General features: G+C 36.2%; 1 long non-coding RNA gene and 1 other non-coding gene across 3 annotated transcripts; one reads left to right on the top strand and one right to left on the bottom strand.

The window, feature by feature from the left end:
• Positions 1–2,734: 2,734 nt before the first annotated feature.
• On the bottom strand, positions 2,735–2,807 carry Trnar-ccu (transfer RNA arginine (anticodon CCU)). Its single transcript has one exon. It is a non-coding gene; the product is annotated as a tRNA-Arg (tRNA).
• Positions 2,808–5,000: 2,193 nt separating this feature from the next.
• Positions 5,001–8,073, top strand: LOC126816842 (uncharacterized). 2 transcript variants are annotated; one of them, XR_008787654.1, is made up of 4 exons: positions 5,001–5,059; positions 6,505–6,543; positions 7,200–7,243; positions 7,849–7,869. It is a non-coding gene; the product is annotated as an uncharacterized LOC126816842 (long non-coding RNA). The 2 variants fall into 2 exon arrangements; XR_007678617.1 differs by lacking the exons at positions 5,001–5,059; positions 7,849–7,869 and adding an exon at positions 7,993–8,073 and having other exon boundaries at positions 6,527–6,543.
• Positions 8,074–12,766: the final 4,693 nt, after the last annotated feature.

The raw sequence follows: 12,766 nt of genomic DNA on the forward strand, positions 1-12,766 counted from the left end.
TATCTTTATAACGTCATCGTATTACGATTTTTCTTTATAACGTTATGGCATTATGGCTCTTTAGAACGTGGTGTTATTGTGGCATGTATCGTTATAACGTCATGTTATTATGATATGTCGCTTTATGGCGTCATGGTATTGTGACATTATGCCGCTTTATGGCGTCATGGTATAATGACATAATCATGTAACTTTACATCGCAATTTTATTATGACATTATGCTCTTTATAACTCATGATGTCCCTTTATGACGTCATGATATTATGACATAACGCTCTCTTTTTAGCAACTGACAAGGGGAAACCTTGACCCCATAATTGTATTAATATATGGTAATTAGAACCGAGATTGACAGTCGGGTCCCAGTGTCCTACTACCAGTCGACGCACATGCTTGGTATATAACAGGGAGCGAGGGTGACGGCGTGGATCAGTCAGCACCTACTAGACGCCGTCATCCCAGTGGTTCTGATTCGGTTTTTGTTTATATTACTTGTTTCTGGGAGTAACGCCTTTGGATGGGATAAAGAATAGTTCTGAATGCATCTACCAAAGTATTTATAATAAAACTTACTGTCTAAATTAAGTTTGTTTTGTTTTATTTGAGTGTGTTTGTGCAACGACATCTGATTGGACAACTCTATTGTTTACGTGTCTGTGGTAAAGGGGCATAACGTATCTATAAGTTTGGGGATTTCAAACTAATCTCGCAACGGCTAGATGTTGTAAAACTCTCGGTCGTTGCTTCAGGAACATGGACAAGGCGAGTCGCCCGAATTGTGAAATGAATTATTCAGAGAAAGATAGAGATGTAAGGAGAAATAGTGGTGTAAAGTTCAATATAATATCCCGTATTGAAATGAAATGGGGTTTAACGTCCCACTGTGCTGCACCGATTGGGTTAATGAAGACTGGCATACGCCATACAGGGTGTTATTAGGGAAATTTTGTCCAGACAGCGCCCCTACGGCCTACTCTTATATCGAATTCCAACTGTCTACGGTTCTTTTAGGTGCATGTCAATGTGTAGGCCTACACCGGACATCGGTTTTTCGTCACACCCGAGCGACAGCACTTTGTAGACCTACGCTTTCCCGTCCATCCCAGCGACAAGGAGGATCCACGCCAGAATATATAGTCTCGTATGTCTGTAGCATACTGTATTTAACCAACTGTATCGTTGGGGGTTTCGGACCAACTTTAATAATAATAATCTTTATTCACAAGAATCCACTAAATTCCATTTAACAAAGAATACATACCTGTATTTCATTTAAAATTTATAGAATCTTCTTTATAATATTTATAGATTTTATTACACATCAAACTATAAAACATACAGAGTTTAATCTGACTATTGTATTATCATTAATTATTTATTTATTCGCATGGCAAGCCTAAATTCGACTCTCTAGACCATGTGATTTAACGGATGAAACACGATCGCCATTTGAAAAATAATTTTAAAAAGAATATTTGAGACTATGTTTATTACCGTAACAAGCAATGAAAATCAAGACTGTACTATTCTTATCAAAGCTTATAATCAATAAAGCAATTTGACTGAAATTTTCATTAGGTCTATACAGTAGAATCTGCATTAAGCAGCCACCCAAGGGAATTTTCACAACTGACCGCTTAACGGGAGTGGCCTCTTAATAAAATCTCGTTGCTTTTTGTGCTGACATAAATTAAATATTATATATTAATCTTGTATTATCAATTTTTTAATTATTTTATTAGCGAGAACGATCAGTTCTTTAGCTATATCTTAGAATTTACAATTTAACAGAGAAAAATAACAATATATTTTCAATGAATCTACCTAATTTTATTAGAAATACCTGTCAACAGCTGTGCATTACCAGCGAATTGACTCTTTTATAATAGCAGGTTATTGGCTGAAATAAAAAAGAAATAAAATTCATCTAGAGCCAATCGATATAACAACTTAACTGTCTTAACGCAGTCGATCATTATTTACATTTTACATTTTACGAGAAAATATCACATTTCTCGACTTAATCCACACTATTAACGTTCACTCGACACAAAATAGGTCATTTCGGGACTAACATATGGTTTAGTTTTATTTTAATAATTCGCTTGCGCGTAGGGGTCTTTAGCAGTGGGAGGAAACCGGAGGACCCGGAGAAAACCCACGAGGTTGGACAGGCGACCCTACTTCTTGTCACGTACAACCGGGGAATCAAAACCACGGCAGTTGAACTATACGTAGGACTACTCAGGTTGGTGGTTTAACATTTCAATAAAACTCAAAATTCAACCGCTTGATTTCATTCGGATTAAAAAGAGGCTGATCAAAATATTTTATCGAAGAAGATTGTCGTGCGCTGGCTTGTTTTCGCCATTTCCCATTTTATATCGTATGCAGTGACATGTTGACAACTTTTTAATTTATTATATTATTTGCTTGATACCGATACATGTGTGTGTATTGTAATAGAATTCAGAAGTAGTACATCTATTATCTAAACCATGTCCATGTTAACTTGAAGACTTTGCTAAAGTAAAAGTGATCCAGCGGGCGTGTTTCAACGAAGTCTATGGAACTTGGAAGGGAGGTAACTCCATTTTATAAAAATCTTTGCCAATGCTTTCGTTTGATCGTGAATTTGTTTTGTATTAATGATTTTGCACTTAATATTTGAGTTTCTATGCTATGTTCTTTACTTTAAGATAGTTGAAAAATAAGGAAAAACAAAAACCAAAACACCTCCGACGGGACTCGAACCCGCAATCCCCGGCTTAGGAGGCCGATGCCTTATCCATTAGGCCACGGAGGCTCCGGAGGAGCTGGCGTGATTACGGAAGTTAAGCTTTGTTCATTCTGTGATTGGTTATCTTTTCTCACACCAGAGGGCGCTTATTCCAAAATGGAGTCCTGACGAACAGAAAACGAAAACAATAATTTACAGATTTTATTTTAAATTTAAGCTACAAAATGCCACGAAACAGAAGTAGATCTCGGTCTAGAGGTTTGTAAATAGTTTAGTCTGACAACTCAAATAAAAATAGAGAATTTGTCGTCTCGGTTCTAGAATCATTCAATATTTATAAATTTTATTCTATTTTCCGCGTTGTTGTTCTTGTTGTAGCCTATCTCAGATCTCTAAGTAACTAAATCTAATTTCTAAATTCTAATCTATTATCTATGCATTCGTAAGACTCTAGCCTAATCAATCTAAAACTTGTTCAGTCTGAGCAAAGTGTAAGAGCGTTAATATATATTACATTATGTTTAGGCTAGTTAGTAATAGTAGTTAATTAGGCTAGTATATTTCATATTTATGGCCAACTTTTGATAATCATAACGCATCTCTATGCTTCAACAGTTATAAAACACTGACTAAGTAATTTGATGGGAGCTTGGCCTACCCTAAAAATGCGTACAGCAACAAATACTATGGACCTCTGGGTCAGATGACTTAGCTGTTGACCTAACTTTGGTTGGTGGACATCTTTAAATGTAATTACCACATCTGGATTTTAAGATAATACTGTTTACATGTCATATTCTCGCTTTCTCCATTCCAGAAAGACGCAGATCTCGTTCTAGGGAAAGAAATACAAGAAGAACTGGTTGGTTAATTACTTCAATTTTATTTAGTTATGATTAGTTTCCACCAATTTCTGTATCTACGACTGCAGATGTAATTACATGTGTATCTGAACGTTTTAGATATTAGAATTTGTAGTTTATCGCACTGTTCTCTTTACAAGCTGTACCTGATTAACTTATTGTCAATCAGAATCCTAGCAGGGGGAGACTTTGAGACGTGGTGGCGCAGTGAGGAAGAAGTTGGCTCGCTAACCTGGGAATCCCATGTTTAATCCAGGTGTTGGTGGAAAAAGTCCATCATGATGTTCGAGGGTAGTTCGATCTTGTCGGGGGGGGGGGGGGGGGGATGGCTGAATGGTTAGCACGTGCACGCTGTATCATAAGCCTGTCATTGAGTCAACTGGGGTGGTTTCGAATCCCTGGTTGTACGTGACAAGGAGTAGGGTCGCCTGTCCAACCTCATGGGTTTTCCCCGGTTTCCTCCCACTGCTAAAGACCCCCACGCGCAAGCAAATTATTGAAATAAAATTGAACCATATGTTAGCCCCGAAATGACCTAGTTTGTGTGGAGTGGACGTTAAACCCCATCTATCTCTCTCTCTCTCTCTCGATCTTGTCAGTAGCGTAGGATATAGTGCCTGGTAAAGGACAACATGATGTTCGAGGGTAGTTCGATCTTGTCAGGGGGGGGGGGGGGTTGGATGGCTGAATGGTTAGCTCGTGCACGCTGTATCATAAAGCCTGTCATTGAGTCAACTGGAGAATTATTGAAATAAAATTAACCCATATGTTAGTCCCGAAATGACCTAGTTTGTGTCGAGTGGACGTTAAACCCCATTTCTCTCTCTCTCTCGATCGATCTTGTCAGTAGTGTAGGATATAGTGCCTGGTAAAGGACAACATGATGTTCGAGGGTAGTTCGATCTTGTCAGTAGTGTAGGATGGAGTGCCTGGTAAAGGACAACATAAACATGTAGTCGTTTGGATTGGCTTTAAAACTAAGATCCAGTATAAACATTGATATGCTCATAAAGAACCCTTGACAGTTGGAATTCGCAATTAAAGTGGGATGTGTCGTCGCTTTCTGGTTCAAAGTTCGCTCATCATAGCACACTGCATGGCATAGGTCTTGTCTTCATTAGCCCAGTCGGAGCAAAAAATTCCCTCATAGCACACTGCATGGCGTAGTATGTCTTCATTAGCCCAGTCGGAGCAGAAAATTAGGACATTAAACCCCATTTTACTTCATTTCAACCCCCTACTCTAGTGATGATTACATGTTAAGTTCTACACAGAAAGACAGAAAGTAAACTACACCTTTCGGTAATCCTGGTATTTTATGCAATATTTATTTCATTTATTTTCAGATCCACACAAAAAGAATCGTTCACGTTCACCCAGATACAGATCTCGAACACCACCTGGTGGTCCAACCAATTCACGACGTCGATCTCGCTCTCATTCTCCTCGTAGAAGGTAGGCCTACATAATTATTCATTGGGAATTATTACTGCCCTTTGAATCCCTTGCAATTAAATAGAATATCAATCCAAAAGTGTCTCATTTCAATTCAGTCAAGACAGATAGAGAAATGGGATTTAACGTCCACTCAACACAAACTACTGTAGGTCATTTCGAGAATCACATATTGTTCTGTTTTATTTCAATAATTCTATTGTGCATAGAAGTCTTTAGCAGTGGGAGGAAATCAGAGAACCCTGGTGAAAACACACAAGGTCATGTGCAAGCGAGGAATCAAATTCATGTCAATTGTCCCAATGATAGACCTTTTGATGCAACACACATGGGGTTAACCATTCGACCATCCATCCGCCTACTTGTACAAAGGTAGGATGGATTGAAAATACATGTATGTCAACATTTTGTATCCTTGTCGATTTTAATGTAAGATATAGCCAACACAAGCAAGCGAGTGCCACCTATGATTTTTGATTTTCCTTGAAATCTTTTGATGGGCCTCATTTTAATCCAATTGAATCCAAGCTGGCAGACTATCTTACTTTCATTTTTGAACCAGGAACTAGCCGCTGTTATGTATTCACATACATTTTATTATGTGTTGGCCTATTAAAGTGGTATGGCCTTATTAATACGAAATCAAGGTTGAATAAAGATAACTCTCGAGTCAGGAGTTTGTTTTCTCGCCGTGTCGTTGAATAGCGCGAATTAGATGTGATTGTGATTTTGCTGTAAATAACTTATGTCTTTGTGTGGCTCTCAGAATAAAATTAAAGGAGATGATTTTGTGTATTAACGTGTTTGTTCTACCACCTTTGTGTTACACCCCCAAATACATAATACCGCTAACCGCTACTTATTTTGTTCTTGGGTGACGTTCTTCTTTAAAAATCTCTGAGGCTCTGTCAATTCAAGTGCGATCTACATGAAAATTGGCAATCTTCTTCTTTGAACAATTCTGCGTCAATTTGGGGAAATTGATTTTTTAATTTTATCCACCCACATGATCAGTTCCTGGTCCATAGTACGATCATACTTGTTTTTAAATTAAATGTTGAATAATCAATTAGAGTACATATTTTAGATGTACATGTAACCATAGAAACAAAACTTGTTAATTTCAAACTGACCGAAATAAAGATAAACCACATTCCATAATATGGAGGTTACGTTTGAAATTATTAAGTCTGTCATTAAGTAAAGTGACATGGTTTCGATTCCACGCTTGTATGTAACAAGGAATAGGGTCATCTGTCCAACCTCGTGGGTTTTCTCCGGATCCTCCAATTTCTCCCCACTGCTAAAGACCTCCACGAATTATTGAAATAAAATTGAACCATATGTTAGTCCCAAAATTACCTAATTTCTGTCTCTCTCATTCCATAATAAATGTGACTGTCTGTTTCCTTGGAATAATACAGGATTATGTCCCTTTGTTTTAGGTCACAGTCACCAAGACGTAGATCAAGATCACGAGAAAGGTAATTCATGTAAATATCTGCTACAGCGATTTTTAATTCATGTAAATATCTGATGTTATAAGCTCTCCTTAAAATAAAATTGAAATTTCTATCAGTGATTCAGATTCTAATCTTGTCACAGTACTTGAAAATAACAATAGTGTGATTGTATGCAAAATGTAAAATTAAAGAAAACTCAAAATGTGACAATTCTCAGAAGAGATTTAAAGTGTAAAAACTATAAATATATTGTTCAAAACTAAAACTTGATGTTAGTAAAGCATCCCTAAACTGGGCTCTGTGAAAAAGGAAATTGTAAGTTGTTGTTTATTGTATACGATGGTAGTTGTTTTATAATATTAATACGCCTACCAGAGAAATAAAATTGCAACACATTGTCTTTTTTATCACACTCTTACGGCAGTTCTTTGAAAAAATATTTAAACAATTTTTTAATATAAATATTAGGATCCATTTTGGCTGAAAAAAGTTAAAAACCAGTGCTGGCCCTGTTTGCTACATTGACTATTAATTTCTAAAAAAAAATAGCCTAAAAGAAATAAACACAGTGTTTTATGATTGATTTGATCAATAACTTTTATTACATGATTTGATAATTTTATTACGTGATTGATTTGATTGATAACTTTATTATGTTTTATATTTTTATGTTGTAGAAGTGGCGAACCTTCAAAACCAAGCCACAGACCTCAAATTGATGGTTGGTAAATCATTTTAAAAATTTTCAGTAGGGGGGTGCATCCAGGAAGGGATTAGGTTAAGTATGTGGGTCTGTTGTACTCTCCGGTTTCCTCCCACTGCTAAAGACCCCTACGTGCCAGCGAATTATAGAAATAAAATTGAACCATGTGTAAGTCCTGAAATGACCTAGTTTGTGTCGAGTGGAGGTTGAACTCCATTTCTCTCTGTTGTACTCTTGTAAAGAATGCAGGAAGGATTAAGTGGGTTCCCAGACCACAGGTCACACATCAGGAATGGACAGCTGTGATCATACAGTCTGTCATTGGGTCATGTGACATGACCGGGACGGCTGTGATCATACAGTCTGTCATTGAGTCATGTGGTATGACCGGGACGGCTGTCCAACCATATTGAAATAAAATTGAACCATATGTTAGTCCTGAAATTTCATTACTGCAAACTCATATGATTTTATTGTAGAATGACAGTTACAAGGAATGATATTATTGTATTATTTGTATATTATAGAATGACAGTTACAAGGAATGATATTATTGTATTATTTGTATATTATAGAATGACAGTTACAAGGAATGATATTATTGTTTTATTTGTATATTATAGAATCACAGTTACAAGGAATGATATTATTGTATTATTTGTATATTATAGAATCACAGTTACAAGGAATGATATTATTGTATTATTTGTATATTATAGAATCACAGTTACAAGGAATGATATTATTGTATTATTTGTATATTATAGAATCACAGTTACAAGGAATGTCTGAAGAAGAAGCAGACATGATGAGAACAATGGGATTTTCTGGTTTTGATTCAACGAAGGTATTTAATTAATATTCAATCTAATTAATATTCAATCTAATTAATATTCAATCTTATGTTCAATCTAATTAATATTTAATCTAATTTATAGAGGCTAAAAATCATAACATTGTACAGAATTGTCACGTCAAATGTTGTACTTTAAATGGGGGGGTTGGATGGCTGAATGGTTAGCACGCGCGCTGTATCATACGGTCTGTCATTGAGTCAACTGGCGGGGTTTCGATTCCCCGGTTGTACAGGACAAGGAGTAGGGTCGCCTGTCCAACCTCGTGGGTTTTCTCCAGGTCTTCCGGTTTCCTCCCACTGCTAAAGACCCCTACGCACAAGCGAATTATTGAAATAAAATTAAACCATATGTTAGTCCCGAAATGACCTAGTTTGTGTCGAGTGGACGTTAATACCTCCCTCTCTCTCTCTCTCTCTCTCTCTCTCTCTTGTACTTTAAATGACGTGTTTCTAAAGATTTTCTCCTATATTTCTGTAAAAAATGTATGTTTAGCCGTTAAAACAGTATATAGCAATCCACACTTGTCAGGCTAAACATTTAGTTCAGAAATACATTGAAATCTGGTAATTTGCAATCTCGTATCTCGAGAAAACTGCTTGAATTTCATAGATATCATATTGTAGATAATTTAAACAGATACATTTCTAACCGTAACACAATACTGACTTTTTCAAGTACATATAACAATTTAGCGCTTAATGTTTATATATTTTTGAAACACCTTATTTATAAGTAACTTTTTGAAACCATGTTATAAACGCCATTTTTATTGGCTGAGAAATATGATAACTAGGTGAAAATTCTAATTCAGATACAACCTCCCGATTGACGATAAAATGTAACTTGTAATCATTATTCATTTTTAATCATTATTCATTTTTAATCATTATTAATTTGTAATCATTATTAATTTGTAATCATTATTCATTTGTAATCATTATTCATTTGTAATCATTAATTTGTAATCATTATTAATTTGTAATCATTATTAATTTGTAATTGTCATTAATTTGTAATCATTAATAATTTGTAATTGTTATTAATTATAAATGTTATTAATTTGTATATTGGTAAATGTTATTAATTTGTATATTTGATGATTTCAGGGTAAAAAAGTTGAACATAATGATATTTATGTTGCTAAGTTAACACAGAAAAGACGTTACAGGTAAGTACAAGACAACTATATTAAATATACGATAACAGTCAGTGAGTAAGCCGCTGCTTGACGAAATTAACAGGATGCTGGTCGCGAAAGCTACACATGACTGAGTACACGATGATTCAGGTCTGGGGGCGTGGCACAGAAATGTGTCGTTGGATGGGACCTATGTACACATTGTCGTGCAGGTAAAAGATACCTTGACAGTTGAAATTAAAATTAGGTTGTAGCGCCGCTTTCTCTTGCAGCACAATGCCTGACATCTGCCTATCTTTAATAACATGGTTGATTCAGATATCAAGGATATTTCTAAATAAATGGGAATGGAGATGTAATTGATTCGTTGACATGAGGAACAAATAGATAATGGATAATAGTGATAGAATTCTGACTCTTTAGTTCATTGGCGGTTCAGTGGGCTTTAGAGCATAAGGTCTGTGATTGAGTCAACTCCAAGCTTATACGTGACGGGAGTTGGATGGCCGAATGGTAAGCACGTGCGCGTTGTATCATACGGTCTGTCATTGAGTCAACTGGTGGGGTTGCGATTCCCCATTTGTAAGTGACAAGGAGTAGGGTCGCCTGTCCAACCTTGTGGGTTTTCTCCGGGTCCTCCGGTTTCCTCCCACTGCTAAAGACCCCTACGCACGGGCGAATGATTGAAATAAAATTGAACCATGTGTTAGTCCCGATATGACCTAGTTTGTGTCGAGTGGATGTTAAACCCCATTTCTCTCTCACTCTCTCTTATACGTGACGTTGAGTAGAATCGCCATCCAACCTCGGGTTTCCTTCCAAGTTCCACTACTAAAGACAATTGAACCATATATTAGTCCCGCAGGTCGAGTGAATGTTAAACCCCATTTCTCTCTCTGTTTGAATGTGACAAACATTGACTAACAACCATATGTTAGTCCCAAAATGATCTAGTTAGTGTTGACTGGATGTGAGAAACCCAATCTCTCTCTCTCCTCTGGTCTGTAATGCCTTGTCGTTTGGATGGAATTAAAAACCGAAGTCCTGTGTACACATTGATGTGCACGTAAAAGATCCTCTTGCATTTTGAATTTGATATACGAGCAGGCCATAGCGCTGCTGTCTGGGCAAAATTGCTCTCATAGCACACCGTATGACGTATACTCGTCTTCATTAGCCCAGTCTGACTTTAAACCCCATTTCATTTCCTCTGGTTTTTACGTGTTTGTTTATTTTTATTTCAGACAATATATGAATAGAAGAGGTGGATTTAACAGACCCCTCGATTTTATTGCCTAAGAGAGACTGGATAACTGTGTTCATTGTGACGGTTGTAACAGGAAATATGAGTCTTGTAGATAAAGACTATGCAGATTACTAAGATATTTGTAGGTGATAAAAGCAGGACTGTCACTTGAAAATTTAAGAAATATAAGTCTTGTCAATGAAGACTACATGTATGCTGGATTACCAAGACATTTGACAGGATTGTCACTTGAAAATTTTTGAAGCCAAAAGTTTATTGACCTACCTTTATTGTATTCCATATAACCTCATATTTTCAAGAAATAATTTTGGAGCACGAAATATCTATTTTCATCTTTTTGCAGAACATGAATCAGTTTTTGAACAGCAGAAAAAAGCTACATTATTTAGTAATATTTGTTTGGATAAATTCTCTAAAATTACTCTGTGGTGGACTCCAGCATTTTACAAAAGTATGAAATAGTCAACTGGTAAATTTCAGTGTCAGTCTTGAAGACAAGCCACGCTAGAATGGCATTTGATGATAAGATTATAGTCCAGCCCCCAAGTTCACAAAGCATTCTCGGACTTAAGTTGAGAATTTATTCAAAATTGTTCGCCTTATTTAAACTACAATATAGCCATTTATAAAACTTTTATTGTTTAAGTGTATCAAATACATCAATAAGAAACTATGTGCACAGTTTTGTGTTTCTGGATCAAAGATATTTCTCATAAACAGTGATTGAAAGTTGAGTAAATTCTTAACTTAAGTCTGTAGATGTTTTGTGAACTTGGGGCGAGATATGAAAATTATTCTGTGTTGGTGTGAATTATGAATGAGTAACAGACAGTAAATATTATATCCCATAGAATGGATTTTCTGTCTTCTTTTAATAAATAACATTGAAACCTGTCTAAAGCTGTAAATGAGTAGAATGTAAATAAACTAAAATATTAATACAATCGGATCTGTTATTTCTATAATTAATTGAGGAGAAATCTCTATATACAAGTAAGGCCTCAACTAGAAAGGGGCCGGTTTTTGGCACATTTGACCAAGGGGGCTCACACTAGAAAGAGGCCCTGCAGTTCACAACTTAAAAAAACTGGCCTGGCAGCAGTAAAACTCCCATTATAACTTCCACTGTATTAATCAATTACATGTACTAATTGTGTAGTAAAGCATATCCTGTAACTTCTACATCTGATCCTGTCTCGATACAATTTAATTGGTTTAGAAACATTAATTTTAAATATTTTTAATAGCATTTAGTAATTCAACTGGAATATACAGGTCATAATTCTATGGAATACAATTACTGCTTATTACTAAACTGTTTCAATGGCATTTAGTAACTGAACTAGAGTATACAGGTCACAATTCTATGGAATACAATTACTGCTTTTTACTGAGCGACGTTTCGACTAGGCTTCTCTAGTCATTATCAAGCTATGATGATAGCTTGATAATGACTAGAGAAGCCTAGTCGAAACGTCGCTCAGTAAAAAGCAGTAATTGTATTCCATAGAATTGTGACCTGTATGCTTATTACTAAGTGCAATTTGACTACCATAAGTTTCTCTTATTTTCTAATTATATTATTGCTTTGATAAAGACTAAGAGAATCCTATTGTTGCCATGGTTTTTAGAGAAGCTTAGTTAAAGTGTTGTATTAAATATGAATTGTGACCTGTGTAAATGGTTCTGTTTTATTTGTCAAAACTGGGGGAGTTGCATTATATTTTAATTGTTAATAAAATGTATTTTGATGCACAAATTAATCGGTTAATTTTCATATCTAGAACTTTGTTGGTGTCCACTAGCCATCACAATTAGGTTTCGTTTCTGATGGGAGACATGGTGGCTCATCGAGTAAAGCGCTGGCACACTACAATTAGGTGTGGCCTCTGATGGGAGACATGGTGACTCACCGAGTAAGGCACTGGTTCACTACATCTAGGTGTGGCCTCTGATTGGAGACATGGTGACTCGGTGATTATTGTCCTGGCTCACTATAGTTAGGTTTGGCTTCTGATGGAGACATGGTGGCTCAGCGTGTAAGGCACTGATCACTGATTTAGATTCAATCCTGGGGTTGGTTGAGAAAGTTAGTCATGATTACGCAGCCTGGTCACCCCTTGTCATTGGTGTAAGGTAGAAGGTATCTAGTTGTTTGGATGGTACAAACATCTGATGTCCTGTCTTTGATGTCACGTAAAGTAGGGCTCTTTAGCAGTGGGAGGAAACGGAGAAACCTACTCCTTGTCATGTACAAGCGGGGAATCGAAACCACACCA

This window comes from Patella vulgata, chromosome 3 (genome assembly GCF_932274485.2).
Source record: "Patella vulgata chromosome 3, xgPatVulg1.2, whole genome shotgun sequence".
Taxonomy (NCBI): Eukaryota; Metazoa; Mollusca; class Gastropoda; family Patellidae; genus Patella; species Patella vulgata.